This window comes from Balearica regulorum, chromosome 1 (genome assembly GCF_011004875.1).
Source record: "Balearica regulorum gibbericeps isolate bBalReg1 chromosome 1, bBalReg1.pri, whole genome shotgun sequence".
NCBI lineage: Eukaryota > Metazoa > Chordata > Aves > Gruiformes > Gruidae > Balearica > Balearica regulorum.
This window is the reverse complement of record NC_046184.1, coordinates 209,364,674-209,382,298: the sequence shown is the minus strand read 5'-3', so window position 1 is coordinate 209,382,298 and position 17,625 is coordinate 209,364,674.

The window sequence follows — 17,625 nt, the reverse complement described above, 5'->3', positions numbered from 1 at the left end:
CCTAGCAGAATAGTAGAAGTCTGTTTATAGTTCTTATATAACTCTTTATTGTCTCCTGCAACGGACAGTAGTGTAAAGTAGAGGATTTTAGTGTAAAGGTGGATTTTAGGAGACACACTTGGATGATATTCTACTTTGACGAGCTTTCTGCATGAGACACACTTGGATGATATTCTACTTTGACGAGCTTTCTGCATGAGAAAACAAGGTTGGAACTAGAATTTCTACACCTTCACACAGATACAGATTCAGACAGACTATCAAGAGAGAACATCTAAAAGGTTTTCTAGTATTTAGAAACCTAGGAACTGATATTTCTTGTTGCCTCTTCCCATCGCTTACCACAGAAACAGCAAACAAATAAAATAAAATTACTTTTGCCCAGAATGAGTACTGAGATGTAAACCTCAATACATCTTTTCCCCCATGTGTACGTAATCAACAAGCCATTTGTTCTGCAGTAAAAGCTGTTTGATACGTTGCCTCAAAAGCAGTACAAGAAAGGCTGATAACATACTTCCCCATTTCAGAGGCAGCAAGGACTGCACATGCTCGGTGCAGTTATCACCTAGGAAACAAATGATTGCATCTTATTTTTGGCATAAGGCTGTAGGTGTACGAAAGATCTGAAATACGCTCCCACACAGCACTGAACTCATTCCTCATGATGCCAACAAGAGTAATGAGCGGAGCTGCTGGGAAGCACCTCCTAGTGGTAGCCAGAGAACCACCCACGGGCACTAGACGTGATGTCAGGGCTCCTCACCGCATGAATTCCCCAGGAACACTCTGTTACGGCCGGCATAATGCACAAGTCAGGCCAGGCAATCATAATAGCTTCTTTGGGGCTGAAGATCTCCTAATAAAATCTGTGAGGCACCCAGAATCAGCGTGCGTCAAGATGTAAAAGCATTCAAATGGATTTTAATGAAACAATTAATTTAAGTGCTCTTCAGATCTTGATGTAAATTGCCTCTGCATCACAGCATTACAGCAGGTTGCTTAATAAATTGATAGATTTTAAGGCCAGAAGGGACCATTATGATCATCTAACCTGACTGCTTGCATAGTGCAGGTCAGAGACTCTCACCCAGAAATTCTGTAAGTAAAGCCCATAACTTTGGATTAAGCAAGAGCATCTCTTCCTGAAAGCCTTCCAAACTTGATTTAAAGACTTTAAATAATAGAGAATCCACTGCAGTCCTAGATAAATGGTTTAATGGGGCATTATCATAACTCTTAAGGTTTTGCATCTTCTTTTTAATCTTCAGTCTCCAGATTTTTACCCAATGTTGTTTTTCATGCAAGCAGCTTGCAATATAGTTGTGACCTACTTGGAAAAAGCTTGATTGTGAAATCTTGTGAAGCTTTGCCGATCACAAAGTATGTACATACAATTGCCTTTCCATCTTTTTTCCTTTTCCCTGAAGAGCCGCCTTTATTACAAGCATGTCCTTACCTTTGTTCTATGGATCAGCATCATTCTTTCCATCTGTTAAATGCAAATATTTGCCATGAAAATGCAGCTTTTGGAAAATAAAACTTTGGTTTGATTCTGGTGTCATTACAGCAGATTTTCCTGAAAGGGAATGTCTGCAAAGCACTATTAGGCATAAATTTATACAGAAATTGATATTTTACACTGCCTCTCCACACAGACATGTTTACTGCATAGTGAAAAAAAAAGGTGATGAACTCCAGGTTCAAAGAAAGAATGAACTCCTGTAAGATTATTAATGCCCTACATGTTCATGTTCACTTTATCCCTTATTTCACAGTTGCCTCCCTCTGTAGACAAGCCCAGAGTGCAAAATAATGTCTTGTTCTAATCTTAACACACATATGTGCAACCTCATAGACAGCAGGAAAGATCACTTGTGATTTATACCCAGAAAGGAAATGAGAATGACCTCTTCTAGAGGGCTGCATATTAAATGGAATCATAGAAATATGATGGTTTCGTTAAATCTGACAGAGTAATACTGAAATGTACCATTTAACAATCTAGTCTGCCACCATTATGGTTTGTAGCATTCATCCTGTCTGTGATGTGACGGTTTGTCTGCCAGCACTAAGATTAAGTTTTTCTTTTTGTCTGTACAGTGCCTGCCACAACAGGGCCCGTGGTTAGGGACACATGCGTGTTACTATAGCAGAAATAAGAAATGCTAGCCATAGTTTACTTCAGTGGGACTCAGTGTGCACATATGGTCTGTCCATATGGAGCTGATTTCAAGATGGGTTCCTTTATGTGCAGAACCTTATGGGTTTATCGATAAAAAGATGAACCTCTCAATAAGAAAAATAAGTAGAGAAGCAAAAAGTATAGCTGATGGCCAGAGGCCATAATATTCTTTTTCATTTCAAATTTCACAAATTAAACACAAAGGAAAAATCAGCCACCCAGAAATTAACATCATGGCTGCCCAGATTTTAGTTGCTCATTAATTCTGGATACCACTTTGTGTCACACGATGTTAACACTATAACCAAGATGTATGCTAATAGAATCAATAACTAAAAGAAATGGTGATAGGTGGGGAGGGCTGCTTCTGTTTTTTGAGCAAAATAATAGATAGCTCTACTCCAGCCTGATAATGTTTCACAGCTTATAAACTACTGTTTGGTAGGCTGAGGTTAAAATGATCATCTAAAAATTCCATGTCCTGAGACATCTGTGAAATGATTTCATCTTTGCAAAGGAGAATGCACACAAATCAATGTTAATTGCAACATTCACGTTTCTGACTTAGTCAAATGCCTTTAAAGCTTGATGATAACAAAGCTGAAATCAGCAAAGGGAATGTAGTAAGATGGAGCCGAAACAAGGATCAAGTGATAAGAAAGCAGAACATTGCTGGCATCTAAGCCACCACTTTGGAAGGCTCTGTCCATTGAAAACAGCTTGACCTCCCTCCAAAACATCTATTTTTGCAAACAGCTCTTCAGAGAGGCTGTACAGCTCGGTGTCCAGCAATCCTGTTGCTTCGGTGCTAGGTGCGTAATGAAAGGCACCGGAAAGTGAAGATGAAAGATGGTATTTTTACTTGGACAACAATGACTCCTTAGGATGTAAAGGCTCCAGGACGAATAGCTAGAGCTCTGTAGGTAAATTTGAAGAGGTATAGATGTATGTAATGGATCACAGATGAACTGTCTCTGCAGTTTTTTTAGCATTGCTGTGAATTTCTGTACATGTGTACGTGAAGAGCAGACCCCAGAAGTCCCATGCTAGGACTGCAGTTACTCCTGTAGTTACTGGTATTTGTTCATTTGCATTCTGACATTCTGCAGTCAGTGTTTACAGCAAACTGTCCTACCCGCCCTGCTTTTCTTGCAGTTTTCGAACTGCCTTACTCTAATTATGTTAAGACTGTGTTAGACTGAAAACAAATGACACATTCTTTATTCCTGACTCAGATTTTCTTCCTAGTCCCCTGTCTACAAGTGGCTCGGCGAGGTGATTCTGGAGCTTCTGTCCTTTACATGCAGCTTTCAGAAACTATCACTTTTTGGGTACAATTGCTCCAGAAATGACCACCTGTTCCTTGCCCCCAGGCTATTCAGCCCATACGTGTATTCCAGAGAAGCTTGCATGGGATACTGGAAGGGGAAGGGTGTGGAAGACACTACAGATTTTGCATATGTGTGTGCAGCAATAAATTCAGGTCTGCCCTAATTTCTTAATGAGTTTTATAGTTATAATATTTAATCTCTTGTTGACTTTCTGTCTTAGTAAGGGAACTGAATTGTAAAATGTCTCCTCTACAGTAGACAGAGTCATAACGTGTATGAAGCGAAATGATCTATTACACAGGCCACAATACTTTAAGACTGAAAGTGTCACTTTGTAATTAAAGTGTCAGAACAGCTGGGAAGATTTATAAGGGTGATATAATGAAATTATTGTTATAAGGTTTGTCTGTTTCTTGTAAATTTTGTCTGCCACTGGCATGTGCGTTAGCCATGTGGTGTTTATAGCATGGGCTTTCCAAGTATAGTTTCAGGGATTGATGTATGAAAAATTAATGTATAAATCTTTGAAAATCAGATTAGCAAGATAAAATAATAAGAATATTGTCAAAACAAGAATAACAGCCTGGCATCCCAACGTGTTAATTCTGTTTTGTAGGGCTCTGAAGACATAGCACAGGTTTAAATGTGCTGTGCCTTACACATAACGCTGTTGGATCTAGCCGCATGCAGATTCATCTCGCCCAAGGGAGTCCTCCTGTGGAGCACCAGCTGAAAGCATTGAGGACATGGCCAAGCAGAGGGAAATGTGAGTTCACAAATGGTGATGCTTATTGCTCACAACAGTGCTTCAAAGTCACACAGGTAAATACATTCAGCCTGCATTATTTCCTCAAATGTTTTCAAGCTCTGTTGTGAACCATGCTTTCATGCAGCTAAACTCCAGTTCAATGTACAAGCGAACATGACATTTGGTCTATGTTGGTATCACAATATACTTCCAAATGCCTTTTGAATATTGAGTTTATTTTTCACGATTTATAAACTTTGTTTGATTTCATGACTAATTAGTTAAAAATGACCACAAGCTTATTCAGTAAGGTTCTATTTCAGACCAGGACTGCCTCGTTTAAGTATCACTACAGACATATTGACACAGGAGCCGGGTGCCTACACTTATTCCACTTCTGCTGTGGAGTTGTAGGTGGGAAGCACTTGTGTAAATATAGATACCTGCTGACATCTGGGATGCAGTGGGATGTTTGAGACTCACTGGGCTGGCAAAACAGCATGGGAGGTGAAGGAGACTTGCACCTTTTTGGATTCTCGGGTGGGACACTATTGGGATATCCTCAAGACTGAAATGTCACTAAGTGCTTACATTTCAGTGGCTGAATCCTTCTCCTAGTTGACAAGTCTGGTGGCACTTAGAGAGATGAATCCTACAGATAGATTCCTATGACCCTATTCAGTTGCTCAGACAAATGACATCTAAAGCCATTTGCGATGCCTAAGGTTGCCAGCTACCTTGTCCAGAAGTTGCCAGTCTGCCAGTCCCTAGCTCACCTGTGACACCTCCATGGAGATACCTGCGTGCAGGCATCTAAATTTATGCATCTTAACTCCCAAAAAGAAATTGTATCTGTCAGATATAATTTGATTTTAAATTAGTTTCACCTTTTGCTTTTCATGAGGCCACACAAAGCCTTTATAGTCTAAAAACAACCATTTCAAGAAAATGTCAAAATAAAGCTGTTTTAATTTGAAATTTAGCAATTTATAAAATATTTTGCACATATGAGTTTTCCTCCGTGTATGCTTGTTTGTTCTAAAGCCAGATTGTGTGTCTTCAGATCTTTGAACAGATATTTAAAAGACAGAAAGCCATTTTTTCATTAAGAAATGTGGGTTTGATCACTCCAAACCAGAAGAAAATTCAGCTTGAATTTGGTTAAAAGCATAAGAGGAAATTAAGACAGATGAAGATTTACTTTGAGTAATTTTAATAAAATATATGGTATTTTCATTTTAAAATGGCATTTCAGGCTAACTTTGAATAAACTAAAATAAAACAAAAAGATTAAAACCTTTGGAAAAATCATATGGTAAACCCAAAATCTAATGAAGAGTTTGGATTTTTTGTGAGAAAATTACTTTTTTTCTTTTTCTTTTGATCTACAGTCATTTTTTTTTTTTTTTCCACTTTGGGAAAAGTGTAAGAAGAAAACTATACTGAAGAAAACTACAATTATTTTTATTCAAGCCCCAAACTTCAATATCTACTAAAGTAGGATCAAGAATGAGGATCCTCAGTGTTCTCTATATTGCTATATTTTGAGCTGAGAATCTTTCTCCTTCTTTCATTTTAATTGTACTCAAAACCCCCTCCTCTATCCCCATACAATATGTGCAATAATACTAAGTAAAAACTGAAAATTTAATGGTTCCAAATTTTAAAATGTGGCAATAGAGTTATTATTCCATCTCCTACATTCCCAATCAGTATATAACAGATGCAAAATCCTTCTCAAAATTCCTGATTACTCTTTGGTTCTTTGCAAAACGTGTAATTTTTTTTTAAAATTATGACTAGACATCCTTTTTCACATACCGTATAATGAAAATGACCTATTTTCATTTACACAATTTTTATGACAACCAGTATGATATATTCTATATCTTGCAAGATTTAATACTTTATCCCAATATCATCTTTTACAACATAATTTTTACTGTATTAAAATTTGAAATTTCTGTGCCGTATTTTTCTTTCTGCCAGAAATAAATTTTTAAACATTGACTTCCAGTAACTGGAAAAACATTTTGTTTAATAAAAGGCTTGAAGCACACTGTCAAGTTGATTAATAAAAAACCCAAACCCTCTGGAAGATTACATTTTAATGATTCATCAAAATACTAATTAGTTTCCAAGTTTCTCAGGATTTTTTCTCTATCTTTCACAGTTCTTTTTGAAGTGAGCTGTTTGTCAATGTGGAAATAATCTGGGAAGTACAGATTATCTTGTATATGTACCTACTATATGTGATATAACCCATGATAATATGGTTATGTTTAGCCATGTATTTATATATACAAATGTAAATGTGCTGCAGTCTTTCTTTACAGTAAATAGTAAGAAATAGGTGCTTATAGCATTCAGTTCAGATCATTATGAGGTGGGTGTCATATGGATTGCAACTAAAATTGTCCATTTCTCTCCCTTGATTATAAACACCTGGAGTGACATACTTAGATGCATACTTCTGCAGTGCTATTTTTATTTGGTAATTTTTGAAAGTAAAAATGGTTTTAACAAGTAGATACTACAAAAATTTGGGCATTCAAAATTATTTACCTTTAAGAAAAAAAAAAAGTGTTATTCATGCCTTGTTATCAAAAAGGAGAGGGGAGAAATTGAGGAAGGAAAATAACAGGCTGGAAGACTTTTCCTATAGAATTCAGCCTGAAAACCTTCAGCTGCAGTTCTCAGCAAGGAAAAGACTTGAAATCAGTCCAGGCATGATTTTCAGTTTGGCACGCTGTGAGATACCCTCTTTGTTTGTTGTTTCCATAGTAATTGCATTCTGAAGTCAACATATGTACAGCCTCCTTTAGTCAAAATTGGATATTTTATTTTAAATCGTTCTGCTTTACATCTTCTGCAATATTTTTCTAGAAAGGGAGAAACACTCCATGTCATGTATTTACTTATATATCTGGTAACAGTGAACTTTTCTTTCCATTTGTTGAAAATACACTGTTCACTGTTAGAGAGAAAGGCTACTTATATCTTAATATTGTTTCTATTTGAGAAGGTTGTTTAGAAATATAATATAGATTACAAAAAAACTGATACTGCAAAAATCCATCTCCTCTGATTTGTCAGTACTTAGAAGTATATAGGTGACACAGCTCTCATTTAAAAATTAGAGCATTTATCTTGTCTATTTCTTCATAAGGATGGTTTGTATAGAATTAGTGTAAACTTATCAGTACAGCTGAAACAATGCATAGGCAAGCTCATTTTTGTGATAGATGTCTTTGGCAATTCAATCAGCAACTCATTCAAGGCTGTTTTTATTTCTGTTGCTTTTAAGAAAAAGGGAAATGTGTCAGTGGCGCTGAATACAAAACAGTGCCATACTGGTGGGCAGCAAATGGCATCTTTGCTGGGTTCAAGGATGGCTCAGGATTACTCTGGTGAGGCAATGCATGGTTACAAACAAGGGGGAAAAAAAATCACCTTTCTTATATCTCAGCCTGCTTCAGATGTCTGAGTTTGGGCTGGCCACCTTGTCTTTTCCTTGTAGTAATGGAGAGAAGTTGGCACCTTCTGAAAGTGATTAAACTGAACTGTCTTCGTCATCTATTTTAGGGTGAAATGACAGCAGTCATGAGCTGCTGGCATTTTCTCTGAAGGAAGTCCACTGTGACTACCTTGGGTCTGGACAACCGAAGTCAGGGCAGATGAGTTCCATCTGGAGTTTCATTCATTTGTATTTACTCATTTATGGCATCTGCTGTATAAAGCTCTGCATGCGATATGCAGTTTCACTATTGGCAGGAAACAGAGCAGCAAGTATCCCACAATTTTTCAGCCATGAGTCGACATCAGTGTGTTTAGATTATACATAAAAGAATAAATAAAGATGTAATTCATCAGCTGTCAAATATAAAAGTCTTGAATAATTAAGATAAAACATCCAGTCGACCACATCTCACCAAATTTTAGATTTCGACAATGTAGATATTGTACAGCTGAGTAACCTAAGCTCCCATCATAAAAAATAGAAAGGAATAGGTGCTTCACTTTGACTATTTTTGGTATTTGCTTTGCTTTAGGATGAGCTAATTTTCATCCTAAAATTTTCTGCTTCACAAAATCACAGAATCACAGAATGCCTGAGGTTGGAAGAGACCTCTGGAGGTCATGTGGTCCAACTCCCCTGCTCAAGCAAGGCCACACAGAGCCAGTTGCCCAGGACCATATCCGGATGGCTTTTGAATGTCTCCAAGGATGGAGATTCCACAGCCTCCCTGGGCAACCTGTGCCAATGCTCAGTCACCTTCACAGCAGAAAACTGTTTCTTTATATGCAGAGGGAACCTCTTGTGTTTCAGTTTGTGCCCATTGCATCTGGTCCTGTCACCGGGCACCACTGAAAAGACCCTGCCTCCACTTTCTTTGTACCTGCAGGTATTTATATACATTGATGAAATCCCCCCTGAGCCTTCTCTTCTCCAGGCTAAACAGACCCAGCTCTCTCAGCCTTTCCTTATAGGAGAGATGCTCCAGTCCCTTAATCATCTTCATGGCCGAATTCTCTCCAGTATGCCCACGTCTCTCTTGTAGTGAGGAGCCCAGAACAGGACACAGAATTCCAGGTGTGGCCTGAGCAGTGCTGAGTAGAAGGCAAGGTTCCTCCAGTAACTTCTCTCCAGTAGCTTCTCTCCAGTAACTCTAAGCTTCAGTAACTGTAAGATTGTCTCCAAAAACTGTAAATCAGTCCAGATGAGTAGGTCAGATTCAGCTAATTAAATTTGATTCGAAGAATTCAACATGTAGGGTGGGTTCTCCATTGACAACGAGGTTTATTTATATCCTTTTCCTTGGAAGATTTTTTTCTTCATCATAGTTTAGTCCATCAGCGAAGGCAAATGTTTCTCCTGCACATTGAACAAAGGTAACTCATTGGCTAAATAAAGAGTGAGACAGATACATGCTAGAAATGTGGCAAGTTCACGTGACATGAACTTGTTTTAACTCTCAAACTAAACTAAATGAGGAGATGGAGAAACTGGCAGTGGTTCTGTAATCAGCTCTCTTCTGCTTTATGTTCATGAAAATTTAATTTTGTTATTGTTGTTAGTTTTGCTACAAATTCTCAAACATATTAAGAATAGGCTTTGTGTGGCCTTGGCACAGGCTGCTTTATCCCTCCTCTCAGTCTCATTTTCTTTACCTGTGAACGAAGGCAAAATACCTAATTATATATCATACCAATACATTAACCATTTGCAGTTATCTGCGTGACATAAAGTATTCAAAGCCCAAGATTTTCCACACAGAAACATATTGATCACACTGAAATCAAATGCATTCAAGGACAGTTTAAAAATGTGGTATGCCTGCAGGTCCGTTTGGTGGTTATTAGCTTTTCCTTGTCCTGCCCATGTAAATAAGTCTATTAATAATTTAGCTAATGCAAACTTTGGAAAAAATAATTAAATGTCACCCAAAAATTAACTCCTCTGCAAAACACCAGTCACCCAAGTAGGAAGGCTGAAATCTGACGTTTTTCAAGCACTGAAATAGAAAACAGGAGATTTGCCCCCATGAAACGAAGACATTCCCAAAAGTAGAGCAGAACTGACACTTACTTCTAGTTCTGGGAGATCCCAAAATATCAGACCTAGAAAACTTGAGACATCACTCTATATAGAAAAGCTACAGGCAAACGTTTTTAGGAATTTCTGAGCTTTATATCTTTTCCACGGGGGAATCTGATATCAGCTCATGGCATTGAGGCAGTGTTTGCTTTTAAGCATGATGTGCAAAATAATCATAAAATACTGAAAAAAAAATAGACTCTTCAAGAAAGAATTCATACAAAAGGGGCTTAAGTCCAACTCTCTCTTCATTGGTCTTTGCTCATTTGTGGTGTAAGGGGCAATTAAGACTAACCGTATGCACATTGTCAGTAATTTTCACACTATGACCCACTTTCAGTACTTCTCTCACACTGTCCTCACCACTCCTTAGTGATGACGCCCTTTTTGGTCATGCTAGTAGTAGGCACATGCTATCAGGATGCACGATATTGCCCTGCAGTTTCCACATGTTTGAAAGTGTTTTACCTGACATAATATTAAATGTGGCTTTGTTTTTTGTGAGTGGAAGACCAAATTAAAAATAAACTTGGCTGTATTTAACACTAGATCACATTAAAATGTACTAAGATACACAAAGCTTCTTCTAGCAAAACTTTTTTATGTCTGACATATTGAATTTATTTTACAAGTGTAGCAGCTCATTGTTGTTGGTGTGTCAGTCCAAATGTCTCTAAATGTCCAGCTTTGCAGTAGTGCAAACCACAAAAATTTCACTATCACTGAAACAATATCTTTTTACCATACGGCACCACTTGGTACCAGCTTGTTTTCCCTAACCAGCCAGCATACACACACAAAATAGCACCTGCAGATTTATAATGTAGATAAATATTTCTTGTAGGGAGATGGGCACATTGTGCCTATTGTATCTGAAGACGAGCAAGTGGATGACAAAAAGATTCTGGCATAAGCATGAGGACTTTTAGCATTTTTATGTGTTCTTATAAAAAGGTAAGGAATGGTATAAAGTTCCCTTCGGGAACTCACTCTGAAATCTTTGCTTCTCCCACCTCCCGCGTGATCTGCCAATTCACTGCTCTCAGAACTCACTCAGTCCTTCACATTTACTGAAATTAGCCTTTCCCCTCAAGTTTCAATGATTTTACTGGATTTATTTATTTGATGAAGCCATACTTTGAGAAAAAGGTTTTAATGATAAAATTTCTTAGACCAAGTCCATCTCATATGACTAGGGATAATTTAGGGTTAATTTAAACATTCTAGTGACAAGAATCTCTTACATATAGGTCAGAAATATTAAACATATTTCTTCTTAAATAAACCTCTTTAATTTGTCTTAGTTAATACCTTATTACCCTGCATAACTGATACATCACTTGCTTTCCAAACTATTTATTTTTGGTATATTCTACTTTCATGTTCTTTGGTCTGGGGAGAAAAAAGGACTTCCAGGAACATATTCGGGCATTCATTTTTCAAGTGTCTTTGGACATGAACTCTCCCAGGACTTATAAATAATGCACAAATAAAGTTTACAGTATCCATGTGAATAACCTCAAAGAAATCTGTTTTGTTGGCCACAAAATCTTTTTTTTTTTTTTTCATCCAGTTCTTTTTTTTTTTCTTCTGAAAAGTTGAAAATGGACCACCTTTTTAATTTGTAAAATAAACCCCAAATCTTTGTTCCTTCTTCCTAACTACTCCAGGAACCTTGCTGTCAAACTTCAAGGAGATATGTGTTGAAATATTTGCACTGCTCTGTAGTAGACACTAGGAACTGCCTGGTGACATCTGTGCTAAAGGTACCACTGGCTGCAACGGAGCAATATTTAATCTGCTTTTGTCATAGGAATGATCAAACTAAAGGATCGTGTTGTCCATTATCTTGCCCCCACAACAGACCATGACAGATGCACTATGGGTCTGGGAACAGAACAAGCCTGTAGAGACATTTCCGTGGAGTCGTCTTCCCCTTCTCAAGCAATTTAGGGTTCAGAGACTTCTAGAGCCAGAGATGGTGAATTTGAACTGAACAGGCCTTGATAATATTTTTTTCCTGAATTTATCTGGTCAGTTTTTGAACCTATGAAAATTTTCAACTACAAGGGATCTAGCAGCTTAACTATAACTTGTAGGAAGAAAAATCTCTTTTTGTTTGTTTCAAACATACTGCATCCTAATGGCAAAAAAATAAGGAGAAAAATGAGAAAAATCATTCGTAATTCACCTTCTCAGTGCTACTCAAATCTGTCGGCTATTATAAGAATTATTGTACATTACTCTGGAAGGATTTTTTTCCCCATTTTCCCAGATACTTAATGTCTTACCAAGACATTTTGTTCTTTATTCAGAGTTTGCAGCATGAGAAACTGAGTTTCCTATCCGTTATTCGCATTGAAGTGAAATTGAATGTCAAGGTCTTATTTATATATTTATTTAGCTGTGGATTAATTAGTGAAGTTCTACAGAGAAAGTCTAATTCAGAACAATTTGATTCTTCATTACAGTCATTATTGGGTAGGGGGTGAAGGGGGATCAGAGACAACATCTAATATTTGAGTCTTTTGTGTAGCTGGGCCTTCGAGTATTGTCAGACAGTTATGGAAGGTTAATAAGATATTTTGAATTCTAAACAATATATGTCTTTTCCCCTTATCTTTCATATGCTGTAGAGAGGTTTAAATTAATAGAAATGTGAGTGGAGCTATTATAATTGCCTACTTTATTATCTGCATTTTCTCCCTGCGGTGATCTGGGACTGAAGAACCGCATGATCTTCTCTGCTCTGCAGAGCCCAGGAAGCAAAAGGAAGACACGTATCGTTCTCCCATGGGCGCGTTGGACTTGCAGGTCATCTCTTTCTTGCTCATTGCAGCATGAGAGGCCCCTGCTTGAAAATCTTGCAATAATAAGCAGATATGCAGGTAGCAGTCTGGGAGATTAGGGAACATTTGCTTTCCACATCTTTCCTTCTCCCATCGTGTCTCATGGAAAACGTCTGTATAATTGTAGTCTCTGTCAGCCTGGTTTTAGCTGATTTGCTTCTTCTACTAGAGTTACCAAGATAAGGGGGTTTCAGTCAAAGCAAAAGCTACGGGCTTTAAGAACTCATTATCATTAAAATTCATGTTGTTTAAGGGGTTCTCTGAGGTATCTCAAAGTCTAGCCAGCCAAGCTCCTTTTCAGACCCTGAGGAGGTAAAGCTTACTGCAGGTTAGGATAGTATTCAAAGGAAAGAGTCTGAATGCAACATATGAGATTAATTTCTTTTGTGCATATTTTTTTCTACTGGGAATAGATGCATTTAATTGCATTTTTGGTGGGTTTTTCGCCTTAAAGGTTTTCCTATAAGTACAAAAAAATATTTTCCCACCCACAAAATGTATTTACCCGAGTAAATCTCTGGGATATGCTTTAGAACAACTGTAGGCATTCTCCTCACCATTTTGGAGTATTCAAAGGATTTTTTGGTATTGTGTTAAAAGGACGAACTTATGACTAAAATAATGTGTGTTTCAAATTAAGAGAAAAATATGCATGTGAGCTGCTTATCTGGTGCACAGGTCCCCCTTCTATCTACAAGCAAAGGCAAGGTTTCATGGAAGCCCAGCTGCTCTTGGCTCAGAAGAGGTTATATGAGGTGATCTCAGCCTCAGAGGGTCCCAGCTGGTTTATGTACACATACCTGTCCCAACTGATTCTCTCATTCCTTTTCCAAATTTAGTTTTTGACACTGCAAAGCCATGTTTGCCTTACCACCAGGAGCTGCTGAGACCTGCTCTGTGCTAAATGTCACTCTCATGTTTTTTAATACACCGTTTGATTATCTGTTTTCCAAAGCGTGCACACACAAAAAACCAACAGGCAGCTACCAGGACTTTTTATTATTCTTCTTTGTCTCTGCAGAGCTGGATAAATGGAGCAGGACAAGTCTGTGAGAAGGACCTGGAGGCACTTACTAGACACAGCTGCTTCTGAAGAGGAGCCAAGCACAGAGGGCGGCCCAGGAGGAAGGTTCCCCCCAGTCAACCTGCAGAGAGTTAAGTTTATCAGAGAACACTGGAAAGGAGGAGGAAGATTATAGGTTTTTAACTGCAAGAGAAAGACTCTGCAGTTGATTGAGACACAACTGCAGGGTACTTGCCACAAAGGCGAAGGACGCAGCTTTGCGAACTGGGTGAGCTAGCCTGAGAGACCTCCAACAGAGCAATGACTGGCCTTGCCTCTCCCCTAGTTGTTTCCATCACTAGTTTTGCATGAGTTAGAGTGCTTGTCTGACCCCTCAGCAGGCCGGTTCCCCTTGGAAAAGAAGCAGAACATTAACCCAGCAAAAAATATGAATAGTATACTTGTAGGTTGCTGGAAAACTTTCTGTGCTTTCAGCCTCAGCGAGCTGTTAGATGAGACAGGGATTTCCTGAACCAGCACGCTATTATCCACCTAGTTAAACCTTGGCCGTAGCCTGCTATGAAGGCCAAATTCAGGTATCAGCCACACAGCAGTAAAAAATTGTATGGTCGTTTTCCTCTGAAAGCTGATAGGAAAACATTCAGAGCCACTTACCAAAATTTCCACTCTTCCCAGCATGTTCCCAAGAGCCAGAAGCCAAGCTGCCTTTCAGCAAAGAGCTGAAAGCAGAGGTGAAGTGTAAGTGGAGTGTAACAAAACTATAGAAAATATCGCTTCAGCATCCCCCTTAGATGCTTGTCCTGTCATCAAGACTGATAGATACCAGAGAAGTTTTGTGTTGCCTGCAGCAAAAACCCAAACCATGTAGAATGCAGATTGATGGGTTAGTAACTACTTTCATACCATCTTCAGTCTATAACAGGGGAAAACTGCCTTTTGTCTTTTGCTGCTGATTCTATACTTTTGTTACTCCAATTACATCAGCACCTCTTCTCCCTTGCTTTGGATATGAGATCAATGACTTTTTTTCTTACTCCTAGATGTTACCTGTAATATTTAGCCTATGTTTTCAGACCAGTTTGAATACCTATTTTCTGATGCATTAAGTCTGTCTCTAGGGCTCCCAGTATCAGATCAAAAATAACACGGCCACATAATAAAAGCACTGATCCAGTAAAACTCACAGGTTCAATGTTTTTAAAATGGGTAATTAACTTTGTGCCAGCAGGATTTGTGACTGATCAAATATCATCTATCTACACCTTTATGTTTTTGCTAGAATGAGTGTTTCTCCTCTTTGCATGCACTGTAAAACCCATAAAACAATAGCACTGGCCTTGTGTTCTCTGACTGATTCACCAACGCTGAGGCTGGGCATTTATGCATGGACCAGGTTACATTAGGAGCAGGAAGGACGTTGATCTGCTAATGCAAAGATTGTTCTTCATAATCATGATAACATGACTTTAGCCTGGGAAACCAACTACACCTGTGAATTCTTTCTGCAAGAGTTCAGGGCTACGGCTGGCTGGGGTGACAGGAGCGCTTTGAATTGCTGCACAAGCCAAGATAATTGAATTTTGCACTGAATTTCTGATTAGGTGCCCAACATCCCAATCATGGCTGAATATTCCCATGGTTACACCTATCAGACCATCAGCTGATGGCTAGGTATTAGGTATGGTGGTCCCGAGTTAAAAGTTGGTTACTTACAGCATTCAGAATCATTTCTGAGCCTCCTTTCATACATCCAGAGGAGGTAGTCCTCCTTTCATACATCCAAATGGGTGTTTAAGCCTTATCTTCATATATCATACCAAAAGGTAAGGAGGTCTTTGTCTTAGGCTAAAAAGCTTGTGGGAATTTCTACTCTGCTTCTTAGTAAAGAGCTTTATTTAGTAGGAGTGAACTTAGTGAAATTCTTACTTTCTAATCAGAAACCTGATTTTTTTTTTTTTCCACCTACAGACAAAAAGTTGGTTATAACTAGAAATTGAATGTTTTCTTTTTTCCTTGTGTAATGTTTAGATGCTTACCTGCTTCATGACTCTTTATAACAAGCAGGACTCTCCTAAAACTTCCCCTCCCCATTTATCAGTAACCAGGAGATGGATTTTTCATTCTGGTTTTGACCACAACATAGTATCTATATTGTGTCATCGTCCTACTTCCACTCCTGCTTTCGTTCTCCTGGGGGCCAGGAGCCAAATTTGGCTTACTGGCAAACCACTGAGGAGTCTGATAGCTCCATCTGCACACAGGTCATGGGGCGAGGGAAAAAAGCAATGCTTTGTCCTTCTGCTATATGAAATGCGAGCTGAGCAGGAGCTCAGGAAAACATCTGAAACCAGGTGCCTCGTGCAGTGCATAAGGATGCTGATGCTGAGCAGCAAGTAACAGGTAAGGATCAGAGAGCACAGTCTGAGCCTACTGGTTTGTCAGATTGAATTTCTTGACTGGTTAATAGACTATCTTTCCTTCCATTTGTCAGAGTTCTCTCACTGTCAAAAGGTCCTTATACTTATCCATCTCTAACCATGATTTTTTTTTTTCTCTTTTTCTCTTGACCTTTTTCTTTCCACTGGAACTGAGCGACACCAACTTTTTCTATCCAGCCTTTGTTTCTTCACAGTTTTATACTTGACTTTTAAAATAATTACAATTAAAAATTATTCTCCATTTTCCCATCCCAGATTTCATTCTTTTCCCACTCAACATAGACAACTGAACCTTAAAATCCCCACAGAATTCCTAAAAAGTGTTAACAAGCAATATCGAGAGATACTTTCTTTGCGATGTCATCCAGCTATCAGAATTTTTTAAAACCCACTATTACCTGAAACTTTGACTGCTTCAATATCACCAGCTCAGAATTGAAATTTCCTGTGACATCTTCCAAAAGGAAGAAATGATCTTTTGAAGATCCACCCAGTCAGATCTGAGGAGACCAAGTCTTAATTTTAGGACGTAGTATGAACCCCTATTCAATGCCATTGTTTTTTATTTGAATTGATCCTTTTCTTTGTCCATGGCCACATCAGAAAGCTGCAGGCCATGTCTATGCAATGTTTGGTTTAGCATTCAGCATAATGCTGATAATCTGATCCTAATGACACAAGGAAGCCCACACGTGAACTTCAGGAAGACATCTCACTACTCTGTGTCTGGGGTTTTTCCTTCAATAACCATTGACATCTCTATAAAGCACTTAAGGACTTTGTAAAGAAAACACGTTAGATTTTAAATACTGTATTGCTGTGCCACTCTACTAGTCTGAAACGAATACTTTAACTGATCCAGTTGCAAACTTTAGGGTGGAGTTAATATTTAGGGACATGAGGCAGAGCCTCATGCTAGTTTGTTGTTGAAGGTTGCCTCCGAGACTCCTGGTTTCAGCTAAAATAGAGTTAATTTTCTGTCTAACAGCTGATACAGTGCTGTGTTTTGGATTTAGCATGAGAATAATGTTGATAACACATTGATGTTTTAGTTGTTGCTAGGTAGTTGTAGTGTCTACACTAAGTCAAGGACTTTTCAGCTTCTCACACCCTGCCAGGTGCACAAGAAGCTGGGAGAGCACAGCCAGGACAGCTGGCCCAGACTGGCCAAAGGGATATTCCCCACCATATAACGTCATGCTCCAGATATAACTGGGGAAGCTAGCTGGGAGGCAGAATCGCTGCTCAGAAATAGTCTGGGCATTGGGGTTGTTTTTTTCATTTCGCATGTGGTGAGCAATTGCATTGGTGCATCACTTCTATTATTATTATTATTGTTGTTGTTCTCGTCGTCATCATCATCATCATCATCACTATTTTTTTGGTAAATCACAACAGAGACCCAACTGTGAATTAATTTCTGGTCATTTATGCTTTCAAATCAAGTAAAG